Here is a 13,052-nt window from a genome sequence, read left to right on the forward strand (position 1 = left end):
CTCGTGCATGCTCTTTCTCTCTCTCCAGTAGACAAAAAGAATAAGCTTTCAATGCTGACTCCTTGCCAGAATCATGTCTACAGCTGGTCTGTCCTACTGCCACAAACAAGGGCTTGTGTGTACGGCAGCAGACTCCATGGAGCTGTGTCACAAGTGTGGACTTGCATTTGTATGCTTGTGTCAGATCTGTGTGTTGTGTGTGTGGGTGACTGTGTTTGGTGGGGATTCTTTTGGCAGCTGGATATGAGAGATCAATTTATGTTTTGTTTGGAAGAGGCAATGGGCTTGTGTTCTTGGTTTGTGAAGGACTCTGCTTTACTCTCTCTGCCCTTTCAGCAACTGCAGCTTTCCACTGAGGCCTTGGCCCAGTCATTCTTATCCAGTTTGATGGGTTCAAGGAATTCATTATACAGCTGTACCTCTGTTTCATGTTTAAGTACATTCCATACAATTGTCTGGAATGACTGCTCCACATTGATGGCTTCCTTGGCACTAGTTTTGAAGTAGGGAATATTATTTTTGCTGTAGCACCAGGCCTGTGATCGCTTTGTGGCCACCTGTCTGTTTTTGAGGTCAGTCTTGTTTCCCAACACAACAAGGAGAAGTTTTAAGGATCCTGGGGTCTGGCCTGGATTAGAAACTTATCTCTCAAACTATCAAGGGCAGTCACATCAAATATCAGAACACAACCAGCAGTCTGTGCCTCTATAAAAGGCCATACCAAGAGACTGGAACCATTCCTGTTGCTGTGTCCCAGATTTGCATTGTAACTAGTCTGTCACCCACCATCACCTCCTTTGTCAGAAAGTCTGCTCCTATTGTGGTTTTGCACTGATTGCTGAATTTCTTGTTCACATAATGGTTCATAAGTGAAGTCTTATCAACTCCAGAATCTCCCAGGATGATAACTTTCAGCAACACTTTTTTCCTAGAGGTCATCCTTCAAACGCGGCCACTCCGCTGGGGGCTCTGGGCCAGGCATGTCGTGAGAGCTCCCGCTGAGAAGAAGCAAAGAAAGACAAGGGCAGAGAAGTCAAAGTTCCAGTTCCAGTGGACTCTTCTGCACTTTCTAAGCTTCTAATACTACCACTGTTGCCACCTCAGGTTTTATGGCCAAGACTCTGCCCATATTCCCACTTCTGTCACCACCGCCACCTGGAGTGGAAGTCTTGCTTATTTATTTGTTTTCTTTTGTTTGTGTACCATTTCTCTACTTGACTAACCCAATGAGGGGCAGTAACTGTGGCCCTATAGCCCATCTATAACTGTATCCTCTGTAGCCCTATCCATGGGCAATAGCCAATACCAGTTGCTATACACCTGATCAAAAACAACAACCAACATCAGTTAAACTCATCCTAAACTGATCTGTATGAAATGAGATCAGTTTGGAGAATGAATGGAGAACTGTGCACATGCTTCCATTCTCTAATCACACTTACAAGGAGGTTAGTGCCTAAAAACATATCAGCATGCAGTCATCAATTAAATACAAATACAATGACATTACAATGTCTCAGAGGGAATAGAAAGTTTCTCTTCACACAAGGAAACAAGAGAGAGTGGCTCATACAAGTGACCAAAATTCAGAGCCAGAAAATATTTGGGAAAAAGAAAAGGCACTGGAACTAACTGAAAAAGAAATAAAAAGAACAATGTTTAGATACTTTCAACAGATTGACAGAAAACTCAAGGAAAGCAAGAAAGAACTCAGGAAAACACTACAGGAATAAACTAACAAAATACATGAAATATTGGAGACAATACAAAGCCTGCATATAGAAATGCAGAAAATCAATACTAAAATTTCAGAAATGAATAATGCATTGAAAGGGCAATAGAGTAGAGTTAAAGCAATAGAATCTCAAATTAGTGACCTTGAATATAAACCTATCAACAGTCATAGGATAGGAGAAAAATCCCCCTCGCCCCCCAAAAAAAAAGAAGGAAAGAAGAAGAAGAAGAAGAAGAAGAAGAAGAAGAAGAAGAAGAAGAAGAAGAAGAAGAAGAAAGCATAAGATTTATTTGGGACACTGTAAAGAAGAATAACTAATGGGCAATCTTTTCCAGAAAAGAAAGAGACAAAGAAAAACAGAAAATATTGTCAAACAATGTTGGAAGAAAACTTCCCTAACATCATGAAAAATGAGAAGATAAGCATTCAAGAAATTGAGAGAACCCCAAAACTGATAGATCCAAAAAGGAAATCACCAAGATATATTATATTCAAACTTTCCAAAATAAGACAGCAAGGAATTTTGATGCCAGCTCGAAAAAAAGTTATCTACAAAGGAAAACCAACAAGGTTCAGCTCTGATTTTTTTTTTTTTTTTTTTTTTTTTGCAGAAACCATACAGGCAAGAAAACAATGAGAAGACATATACAAAAATCTGAGCCACAATTAATAATCAAGAATCATACGCACAGCAAAGTTTTCCCTCAAGTATGATAGCAAAATTAGAATATTTCCAGATAAACAGAAATTAAAGAAATTTTCAATAATCAGACCAATTTTGCAAAAAATGCTTAAGGGAGTTCTTTGGACTGAAATCCAACAGCAGTAGACCACAATCTGAGATTATCATACATGACAACACCATCCCAAATTCAATCCATTTATAGAACTATTCACAGTAAAACAAACCTGCAGGACTGAAAATAGGAAAATGAAGGTAACAATTTATAATTAATTACATGGTAACTTCAAATAAAATTAATATATCTTCACATTAAGACAAAAAGTGGAAAACTATAATGATTTAGTGAACAGTATAACAACAACAATGAAGCAAATGAACTGACAAAATGAACTCAGCATATAAAATTATGTGTAATAAATAAACCAGCAGCACCACCAAAGTAACAACAACAAAAAATGCTACAGGCACACACACAACAAAATGACAGCAATCAATTCATACCTATTGATAATTATACTGAATATCAATGGATTGATTAAATGTACCAATTAAGAAAGTAGCAGAATGGATAAGAAAACAGGATCCTTCAATATACTGTATAGAGAGACACATCTTACACACAAATATAATAATAAACTAAAAAAATCAAAGGATGAAAAATATATCAAGTCAACACAAATAAGTAAAAAACAAGCAGCAGTGACACCCTTAGTTTCTAATAAAGTAGACTTTAAGGCAGAAACCAGCATACGAGACAAAGAAGGACATTATATCATGATTAAAGGATCAATTGAACAAGAGGATGGCACCATAACAAATATCTCTGCTTCTAATGAAAAAGCCTCAAAATACATAAATAAAAATCTAATAGAATTGAAGAAAGAAATAAACAACTCTACAATAATAGTAGGAGATTCAATGCACCACTTTCGATGAAGGCTAGAACAACTAGGAAGTAACTCAACAAAGACAGAAAACAAGTGGTCCATGAACTTGACCTCATAGACTTATATAGAGTACTCAATGAAACATTCTTTACCACAATGCACATTCTATTCCAGTGCACATGAAACATTCTCCAGAATAGATCAAATGTTATGTTATAAGCAAATGTTAATATGTTTAAAAACACTGAAATACTGCAGTATTTTCTCAGTTCACAACACTATGAAATTAAATATCAACAATGGGAAGACCAAGGAAAAACTCAAATACATGGAAATTGAATAGTGCACTGTTTAAAATCTACCAGGAAAAAGAACTAACAACTGAAAAATTAAAAATCCTTGAATCAAAGGAGAATGAAAACAACATACCAAAGACACTGCAATATCAGTTCTCAGAATGCAATTTATACCAATATATATACATGCACATCCAAAAAGAAGAAAGAACTAAAATCAATACATTAACCAAACATCCCCAATAATTAGAAAAAGAACAGCAAAGTAAGTCTGCTCTCACAAAAAGAAAAGAAATAATAAAGATTAGAGCAGACATAAACAAAACAGAAAATAATAGAAAGAACAAACAAGACAAAAAACTGATTCTTTGAAAGGATTAATACAATCAACAAACCACTGGCAAGTCTAACAAAAGAAAAGAAGGAGAAGATGCACACAAAACAAATAAGAAATTATATGGGTGATGTTCCAACAGAATCAATGAAAATAAAAATGATAATAATGGAATACTCCAACAAGTTTGAAACTCTAGAAGAAATGGACAAATTTCTACAAGCACATGATCTACCTAAACCAACACAGACTAAAATAGAAAATTTGAACAGGCCTATATAAAAAAGAAGAAATTGATCAAGTCATTAAAAACTCCCAACAAAAATATGTCTGATCCCCACAGAGAGGTATGCAAGGGCTAAAGGAGACAGAGTTATATAGTTTTATATACACGGCTTTGTGGATAGATACATAGACAGATACATAGGCTGAACAGGTACAGGAGGAAAAGTAGGAGTATACCTACAAATATAAAAAGGTTTGAAAGAGGATATTTATACACAAGTATTTACCTTTACTGTAAACACACCTATGAATGTAATGGAGCATACATTGGGCAAAATGATGAGAAATTCTTAGATATTATCAAACATCTTACAACAATAAATTGCTGGGCCTGGAGGCTCAAGACCATAGTCTCAGAGGACATCATGGTCAGTTGGCCTAAAGTACTTCATAAATATAACGTTCTGCATCCTACTTTGATGAGTAGTGACTGGGATTTTAAAATCTTATAAACATCCATTTAAGGTGCAACTATTGGTGTCGCCATGTGCGGAAGAAAAGAAAAAGAGTAATGAGAACTGAAGATGCTTGGAATCAGTTAATCCAATGGACTAATGGAATATCGTTTTCCACTACTCTGATACCAGAAGAACTAGATAGTGCCTGGCTACAACTACCAACTGCTTGGAGAAAGAGTTGGAGAAAAAGTGGAAAAAAATTCAAAATTATAATAAAAACCAGGCTTACTGGCCAGAAAGAAACTGGAGGAACCCAACACTATGGAACTCACTCCTATGACGCATTTTTTCTTTTTCTTTTTAAAACTTTTTATTGTGAATTGAGTGAAAGTTTACAGACAGATCCTTATTCCCATGTTCAACAAATCAAACACTCCATTTCATTACAATGATTGCAATCCTTTCCATGTACCATCACTTAACAGTATTTACCTCTATTCACAGTTTCAAAAAGCACTTATTGTGAATTGAGTGATAGTTTACATGGGAGATCTTCAGTTTTGCACTCATTCTATCTGATTTTGTTTTATTGCAATGATTACAATGCCCTCTATTCATCATTATTTAACAGTATTTGCTTCTATTCCCTCTGGTTGTTTGTTTGTTTTGATGTACACAAAAACACTCCAGAATATATAATCATTTAAACAATGAAAGGGCACATTCTGCAAGCCAGCCTCCTGGCCGCCAGCACACAGCTTTCCTCTAGAGTCCTCAGCTGCTCTATCTCTGTGTGCCATCACCTCTGCTTCCGTCTCTGGTGTCGCTGCTTCTCTGGTTCCATGTTCAGCTCATGCTTTTCTCTCTTGATGGTCCTAGGGTTCTCTGTTCCTGGAATGTAAGATTAACTACTCCCCCATTTATGTTACAAAACTTCTACCTTTACAGTTATGACAATCACATTAGTCACGATAACAATTACTCACTATTGAATCACAGGAATCCTATCCCCATCTCCTTTCACCAGACCCATCTAGACAAGATGAAAACTATTTAGTGGGTATTCTACCTTTCCCCATACACTCTGAAACTAAACTCCCTCTTGAACACTTATAATCCAGCCACTTCATGCCTTAATACACCTCCCCTCCTCATTTGAGGTAGCCAGTGTCTAAGTTGCCCATCCTTATCAACCCTGTATACTGTATACTGAGGGGATAGGTTTAATCCTTGATGTGAAAATTCCTTCCCTCTTGGTTGGTATTTTGAGCTACTACATCCATAAGTATAGGTCGAGTTCATCAAATTGTAACAAGTTACACTTGCTTCCTTTATAAAATGTCTTTATCTTATCTACCTTTATTTGAGCTCTGGTCATCAAGCCATTGAAACTAGGTCAAATGGGTACTGTCTGCAAGTTTGGGCTTTCTTGTGCATCTCCCCCCACTTCATATCTATTGGACACTTTACTATCAGCTTTACCCCTCTGTGGCTATGTCCTCATCCAGGAGCTCAGGAGTTACCCAGTCTCCCCAAACTTCAGATGTACCAGCCCTTCCTCTTCTCCCTCTCATCTCAAGGCCAATGGGAGTCTATGGAACATGGTTGAATTCAGCCCATATCTTCATTACTGCCTTTCCCCCACTTCCACTCACATGTAGACCAACGTAGTTGCTAGCAAGATTACCTGCCTGCTTGTGTGTTCCTTTTGAGTTTCAGTCGTGAAGGGGGGATTGTCCTGAAGGGACTTGATTGCTTGCTTTGTTGCCTTCCTGGCAAACAGTTTGCTTGTTCTTGTAATAGTCAAACAAACTGCCACTTTTGTTTTTGCTTTTTCCTGCTGGTCTTTCTTTCAGGAAGTATCTTCTGTTCCTCTAACTACTCTGGACTGGTCTGCATGTCATTCAATTTTCAGATAAGCAGTAGATAGGTATATAGTAGAGGCAACAACACTAGTAAGGTATGTTCACCATGGAATTGTCAATAATTTAAATTGAAAAGGGTGACATTTACCTAAGGACAAAGTTGAGAAGCAATGGGAAGGTGGGTAGAATGGAAGTAGGAACTACAGGGAGCAAGTAGATAACTGCTGTTGCATGGAGAGGATTGCAATCATTGAGATTAAACAAGCATAGAATTTGTTGAATGTAAAACTGATCATCAAGTCTGTAAATCTTCATTCAAGTCACAATAAACAGTTAAAAATAAAAGAAGTCTGGACCCAGATAGTTTTGCTTGTGAATTCTACCAAACATCCAAAGAACTGACACCAATTCTACTCAAAGTATTCCAGAACACAAAAAAGGATGGTGTTGGAGGCCAGCACTAGTGCCATCTATTGGTGAAAGCTGAGATGGCCCTCATGCTCTTATGATTGGCCTGAAGACAAGTTTCACCTGGTTCAGGTGATGTCAGTGATGGAAACTTATTGTTATGTGTAACTAGGACACTCCTGGGAAAAGGGAACTTAAATTGAGCTAAAACCGCGTGATTCTGTGTTGCTTTAACAATGCTTATACTTATGTAAACATATCCTGGTTGGTATCCTAGTTGGTATTCTTATTCCTGTTACTATGGAAAACTTGTAACTAGCCAGAATAATTATGACCTAATGCTAAAAGTCCTATATAAACCACATTGCTACAATAAACTATGCCACTGGCCATCAGCCTGTTGATCCTTATCTGATTAATTAATCCTCGCCTCTCCTTCAAGTAACTCACACAGTGGTCTGAGCCGGTCTCAGACCCTGATAGGATGGAAAACTCTTGAATACATTTTACAAAGTGAGCATGACTCTCATACCCAAACAAAGATATAGGGTTGCTATGGGTCAGAAACTACTTGACGGTACCTAACAACAGCAACAACATCATTCATAAGCATGGAATATACTTAACAAAATCCTAGCAAAGGAATGCAACAACATTTCAAAAAATCAATATATGATAACCAAGTAGAATTCCTACCAACTATGAAAGGATGGTTCAATATTAGAAAAAATTAAAGATAATTCACCACATAAATGAAACAAAGGAAAAAAACTGCATGATCATATCAGTTCATGCAGAAAAGACATTTGAGAAAACCAAAAATCCATTCCTGATAAAAAACACTTCAACAAAATTGTAATAGAAGGGAAATTCTTTAACATTATTGATGATATATATATACCTAACAAAACTAACAGTCAATGTTAGTATCAACAGAGAGAAACTGAAATCATTCCCTTTGTGAACAGTAATCAGATAAGGATGCCCTTTATCACCACTCCTATTAAATACTGTGCTGGAAGTCTTGGCCAGAGCTATATTGCAAGAAAGGGAAAGTAAGGCATCCAAACTGTCAAAGAAGAAATAAAGCTCTATTTGTAGATTATATGACCCCAAACATAAAAAAATCCCAAAGACTAAGGAAGACAATTATTGGAACTCATTGAAAGATTTAACAAATGGCAGGGTACAAGATCAATATAAAAAATGTCAGATTCCTTTACACTAATAAAGAGAACTCTGAAAATGAAATCAGAAAAATAACACCATTTTCAATAGTCACCCAAAAGGTGGAATAAACCTAACCAACCAGAGAAACAAAATGCATATAAAAGGAAACAGCAAGCCCCAGAACCTTCTGAGATGGGACATTCCCACTTGAAAGGACAAGCAGACCAGCCTGGAACAGCTAGAGCAACAGAAAATGCATTTTCAAAGAAAGATCAACAGGAAAATCCCCAAACAAAAATGGTTGTATGATTGGCTACTACAAGAATAAGCAAGTTGTTCACCAGGAAGCCATCCAGGCAAGCGATCAAGTCCCCTCAGGACAAACCTCCCTCTAAGACTTAAACTCAAAAGAAACACAGGAGCAGGCATGTAAACTTACTGGTGACCACATTGGTCTACTGGTGAGTAGAAGAGGGGAAAGGCAACAATGAAGAAATGGCCTGAGTTCAACCATGTCCCATAGACTCCTGTTAAACTGGAGATGAGAGAGAAGAGGAAGGGCTGATTGGTCCAAAGTGTGGTGAGACCTGGGAACAATTGAGCCCAGGGACAAGGACATAGCCATGGAGGGCTATAACTGAGAGTGAAGCATCCAGTTGATATGAAGTGAAGGGAGACTCAAAAAACACCCAAACTTGCAGATAATACCCATTTTACCTAGCCTTGATGGCTTGATATTCAGAATTTGACTACAGGAAGATAAAAAATAAAAACAAACCAATTTTTGGTAAAGGAAACAAGGGCAAACTGCTACAATTTGATGAACTTGACCTATACTCATGGATGTAGTAGCTCAAAATACTAACAGAGAGGGAAGGAGTCTTCACATCAAGTATCAATGACATCCCCTCAATATACAGGTAGATAGGGATTGGCAATTTAGACATTGGCTACCTAAATTGAGGGGGTGAAAAAGGCAAGAAGTGACTGGCTTACAAGTTTTCAAGAGGGAGTTTAGTTTAAGAGTGTGCAGGGAGAAGATAGTGTCCCCACTGAATAGTTTTCATCTTGTCTAAATGGGTCTGGTGAAAAGAGATGGGGATAAGATTCTTATGATTCAGTAGTGAGTAATTGTTATCATGACTAATTGCGACTGTCACAATCATAAAAGTAGAAGTTTTGTTAACAAAAACGGAGGAGTAGTTAATCTTACAGTCCTGAAACAGAGGACCCTAGGATCATCAAAGGAGAAAAGCACAAGCAGAATGTGGGACCCTATCCAGAGAAGCAACAGCACCAGAGATGGAGGCAGAGATGGATACATGGAGAGAGGGAGCAACTGAGGACTGTAGATTCATGGAAAGAGAGGGACTGAGAGCTGGTGGCCAAGGAGACACGCTTGCAGAATGTCCATGCCCTTTGGTGCTTTAAATTATTATAAATGTCTCAGTGTTTTTTGTTAAAAAATAAAAGAGCTAAATGAATAGAGCGAAATACTGTTAACTGATGGTACATGGAGGGGATTATAATAATTTTAATGAAACAAAGTATACTATTTGTTTAATGTAAAACAGGTGATCTTGTAAACTTTCACTCAATTCACAACAAAAACTTAAAAAGAAAGAAAACAACAAAACAGTACTACAAATAACCAAAAATTAGAATTTTAAAAATGGAAGAATATACGATGCCCTAGGAGCTCTGGTATCTTAGTGGTTATAAGTTGGGCTGCTAAGCTCACAGTCAGCAGTTTGAAACTACCAGCTGTTCCATGGGAGAAAGATGAGGCTTTCTGCCTCTGTAAAGATTAACAGCCTCAGAAACCCTATGTATGAGTTGAAACCGACTCCACAGCACACCACCACCAGACTTTGACACTGTGAAAATGTAGGAAGACTTTAACATTGTGAAAATGTCAATAATACCTAAAGTGATCTACAAATATAATGCAGTCTCAATCCAGATTCCCACATAATTCTTTGAAGAGATGGAAAAACTGATAATTAAATTTATATGGAAAGGAAAGAGACTCTGGATAAGCAAAATATTACTAAAGAAGAACAACAAAGTAGGAGGTCTTTGACTTCCTGATCTGAAAACCTATTACATAGCCACAGTAGTTAAAAAACTATCCTGAAACTGGTACAAAGAAAGACATTTGTTGGAAACCTGAATTGCAACAGATCTGCTCTGGAATTTAAAAATGGTCTCAGTGACCTTTTTGCTAAAAATTATCTTGTTGTCATGGTTGTTAGAATTGGTATGAATAGGAAATTTGCTATGTGGATTTTAATCTGCTGAAAACCTGGAAAAAGTCTTGGAATTTACTTGTAGTACACTGTGGAGAAAGATCAAAATCAAGACCACAGAGGTGGGAAGATCAGCACCTGGAGCAGTAAATCAAAAACACTGGTTTAAAGTAACTTCTCCCACAGTGCAACAGAAGAAACTCTCCCGGAACTATTTGAGAAGGCAACTGCCATCAAGGTGCCTCAGAGCACAAATGGCAAATCTAGAGGGTTTGCTTCATGTGAAGCTGTTAAAGACGTTTTAAATTATTGTGATAAAATAAAAATTGAGGGCAGAGCCATCAGGCTGGAATTGCAAGGATCAAGGGGATCCCCTAATGCAAGAAGCCATCCATCCAAACACTGTTTGTCAAAGGTTTGTCTGAGGACACAACTAAGGAAACACTGAAAGAGTCATTTGATGGCTCTGTTCATGCCTGGATAGTCACTGACCGTGAAATGGCTCCTTCAAAAGGTTTGGGTTTATGGACTTTAACAGTGAGGAAGATGCTAAAGCTGCCAAGGAGGTCATAGAGGATGAGTAAATTGATGGAAACAAAGTTACCTTGGACTGTGCCAAGCCTACGGGGGAAGGTGGCTTCGGGGCACAAGTTGGAGGCTGAGGAGGATTTGGAGGTCAAGGTGGCCATGGCAGAGGAGACTGGAGAGGATTTGGAGGTCAAGGAAGCTTCCAGGAAGGCAGAGGAAGAGATCACAAGCCACAAGGAAAGAAGATGAAGTTTGAGTAGATCTTCTGCCACTGTATTTTCTGTCTTCCATATGAAAGCAAGGACTCTGGAGTTCTTATTCTGTTACCGGATTATGACAGAGCCTTCTGAGGACACTCCGAGACCGTAGCCCTATCGTCTACTTTGGAACACATTTCAAAGGGAGCTGCCCTGTAGTTTTGACAGGATTTGAATTTATATTAAGTTTTATCCCTTGTACAAAACCATTTTTTCCCCTACAAATAAATTGTTTTTGTTTATCATGGATTTTGCTTCAGAGATTTCGGGACACATTAAAAAGCCCTAAACTTGTGTTTTCCAGTGTTCTCTTGGAATGCCATGGGAAGAGGGGAGAGACTGGCACAGAACCTGCTCAGCAGACCTGGCACATCATTTCCTCCCCTTAAAAATAGGTTGATGCCCTTGGTCTCAACTATCTCAGTCACTTTGAGATGGCTGGCAAGTTAACTGGCTTTTATAGGCTTTATGGATTCTCTGATATCATTTGTAGTAGGTCTGAGGGTCAGGTGTCTCCAAACACTCAGTAAGATGAGCATGGCATTGTGGAATGGAGGCACTACTGAAAGGTATTACTTAGCATCAAGACCTGTGTTCTTGGGTCAAGGGATTGTAAATATTGTGGACATTTTTGAAAGCTAGACAATAAAATCCAAAGCCTGAGGATTCCGTTACTGGTTAAAACCAGACTACTTAAAAGCATCAAATCAAAATTAAATTGGTGTTTGTTAACTGAAATTTAAAAGACCAACAAAAACATAAAAATGGTTAATTGTTTCCATTTTGTGTTTGGGTTCTTTCTGGTATGGCTTGGGGAGAAGTCATCAGTGCTGTGTCAGTTACCCTTGCCTGGACTGCCAAGAGCCAAAAACGGGAGAAGACAGCAAGTGAAAGCTGGGAACCCACAGAAGGACAAAGTGTTTATTAATCTAACTGCCTGGAGTTAAAGAGGCAAAAATAATTAATTGGTGGCCGTTGATTACTCCCAAATTAGGGCCTATAAAGCTTAACACATGACACCTTCAGGGCTCCCCAGAGTCTTGCAAATAACCTTGTCTCCTGCATCAGGCCACTTAAACTTGGATTGTGGATGCTTGGAGTCTTGTGCAACCTGTTGACTAGAGCCTTCCCCATCACTGCTGCTTAATGTGACAGGTACTTACTGGATTGTTAATAGTGTACAGTTTTTAGCAGGCCTCTGTGTGTCACCCTAAAATGTGGAATAAATAATCCATTTGGTTATAGGAACATGGTTCAGAATTATGGCTACCAAATTTAGCATAGCCAGTGTTTTCTAACATAAAAAAGTGTGATTTTGGGGTGGGGGCAGGACTTCAACCTAGTTTGAAAATCCAGTTTGTGTGTTACATAGCAACCAAATCCGTTCTAAGTGGTACTTCGATCAGTGAAACAGATGTGGCTTACCCTGCTGCCTTGCATGTAGGTTCTCTTTCAAGTTCTCTGCCAAAGCTTTTCTCCACAGCTCAAGGTAAACAGGATTGATTCAAGAGATAGGATTATTAACAAGATTTGGGGGAACCCTGGAGGCATAGTGAGCTAAACTTTGGGCTGTTAACCATAGGGTTGGCAGTTCAAATCCACTATATGCTATGGAGAGAAATGTTTTCTGTTTACATACTGAGCAGACTAATTAATGCACAACTGTAAATGCCTGTCCGCACAATTGGGCTTGAGACCAAAGCTGCTTCCACTGCTTATCCATCTTCTTAGGGGGTCTTCCAAATTTTGCATTCCAATCACCAGTAATTATCAGTGCATCTTGATTGCGTGTTTGATTCATTTCATACTGAAGATGCTGGTTGTTGTTGCTGTTAGGTACCATAGAGTTGGTACAAAATAATAGCGACCTTATGCACAGCAGAATGAAACACTGCCCAATCCTGGGCCAACCTCACTACTGTTGCCACGCTTGAGTCCATCGATGTTGCCACCTG

The 13,052-nt window shown here is 38.3% G+C and overlaps 2 pseudogenes; both read right to left on the bottom strand.

Moving 5' to 3' along the window:
- Positions 1-332: 332 nt before the first annotated feature.
- LOC102821498 lies at positions 333-939 on the bottom strand (annotated as a pseudogene).
- A 9,538-nt stretch (positions 940-10,477) lies between these two features.
- On the bottom strand, positions 10,478-11,030 carry LOC102833593 (annotated as a pseudogene).
- Between the last annotated feature and the right edge of the window lie 2,022 nt (positions 11,031-13,052).

Source organism: Chrysochloris asiatica, unplaced genomic scaffold (assembly GCF_000296735.1).
Source record: "Chrysochloris asiatica unplaced genomic scaffold, ChrAsi1.0 scaffold00239, whole genome shotgun sequence".
In the NCBI taxonomy this organism is placed as follows: domain Eukaryota; kingdom Metazoa; phylum Chordata; class Mammalia; order Afrosoricida; family Chrysochloridae; genus Chrysochloris; species Chrysochloris asiatica.